Raw genomic sequence first — 1,638 nt, forward strand, 5'->3', positions numbered from 1 at the left:
CCAGCAAGGTCAACAGGCAGAAACAAGGAAGGAGAATCACAGAGCGAGGACGATGACGCGGGGCCCCGGCAGCCGAACACTGGGGAGCAAAAGAAATTTCCCCCTCAAGTCAAAACAGTAAACATGATATACGTTACACACATCCCCAAAAGGGAGCGCAAGCGCGCACTTAGGGACATCTATGTGTTAGAGCCAGTCGCCCCAAAATTCAATCCCTGGTTGTCATTCCTGATCACCTTCGACTGCCGAGATCATCCAACCAGCATCCGCCACGGCGGTTCAGCCGCACTAGTCCTCGACCCAATCATCGACGGATTTCACCTGACGCGAGTCCTCATGGACGGTGGTAGCAGCCTCAACCTGCTCTATCAGGATACAGTACGTAAAATGGGCATCGAACCCTCGCGGGTCAAACCCACGAAGACTACCTTTAAAGGAGTCGTACTAGGCATAGAGGCCCGTCGTATGGGCTCAATAACGTTGGAGGTAGTATTCAGTTCCCCAGATAACTTCTGAAGCGAAGAATTAATCTTTGATATCGCCCCATTTCGCAGCGGCTATCACGCCCTGCTCGGACGAACCACATTCACTAGATTCAATGCGGTGCCACATTACGCTTATCTCAAGCTCAGGATGCCCGGCGCACGTGGCATCATTACAGTAAATGGAAACATGGAACGCTCCCTCTGTACAGAGGAGCACACCGCCGCCCTAGCAGTAGAAGTATAGAGCGGCCTTCTCAAGCAGCATTGTAATCCAGCTGCCGAGCCCCTGTACATCATCAAGAGGGTCCGGACCACACTGCAGCAGGATAGCTCAGCTCAGCCGAATTAGCAATTCGACCTCCGTCCCAACCCTGATGAGGCAATGGCACCAATACCGCGCATACATAAACTACGCACTCAAAACCCCAGGGGAATGGACGAAGGAATAACTTGTTCGCGATCCACTGTACGACTCGACCGACCCTGGGATTTGCACGACTTTAATTTTCCTTTTTACGAGTTTTCTTCTCTTTTGAAGGTCTACACAGACAACCTGCTTGCAGAACACACCAAGGAGGCAAGGAGCTCTGGCTTACAAGGGAATCCCTAGGTGGTCTCTACTAAATGATTGCCATACTTGCTTTTCATACCCACATGTAGCTCGCCCTTGGTTGCGGCATGTTAAATTGCCCTATCTTGCTTATCGCATTACCTATGCAAAGTACGCCTTGACGTACTAGTTAAATCACAATGGTGAATACACGGTAGCGTCAACTTATTATTCCATTTTTCCGTTTACTCACCTCGGTATTAATTACTCACTGGACACATACACCATGGTACATATTACTATGCCAGGGGCTTCATTACACCCAACACTATGGCAATAAAAAGTCCGAACACTTTTACATTATAGTTCGGCACCCCGAACTTATAGCATTATATGCATCGTCTCCGAATCATATCTTTGGTCAATAGTTGGGTTACCCGGCTCCTGTGCTTGCTACCTTACGTTCCGCTATATAGGCAAGGGTAGTAAAGGGAGAACTACTATGATTGTGTCCCGGTTATTCCGGATGAGCACCTCAGTAGAGAAAGCCGAGAACTGACTATTATGATGCGGCGAGAGCCGGTCAGCTGTTCGAGAGGTTCC

Source organism: Triticum urartu, chromosome 2 (assembly GCF_003073215.2).
Source record: "Triticum urartu cultivar G1812 chromosome 2, Tu2.1, whole genome shotgun sequence".
NCBI lineage: Eukaryota > Viridiplantae > Streptophyta > Magnoliopsida > Poales > Poaceae > Triticum > Triticum urartu.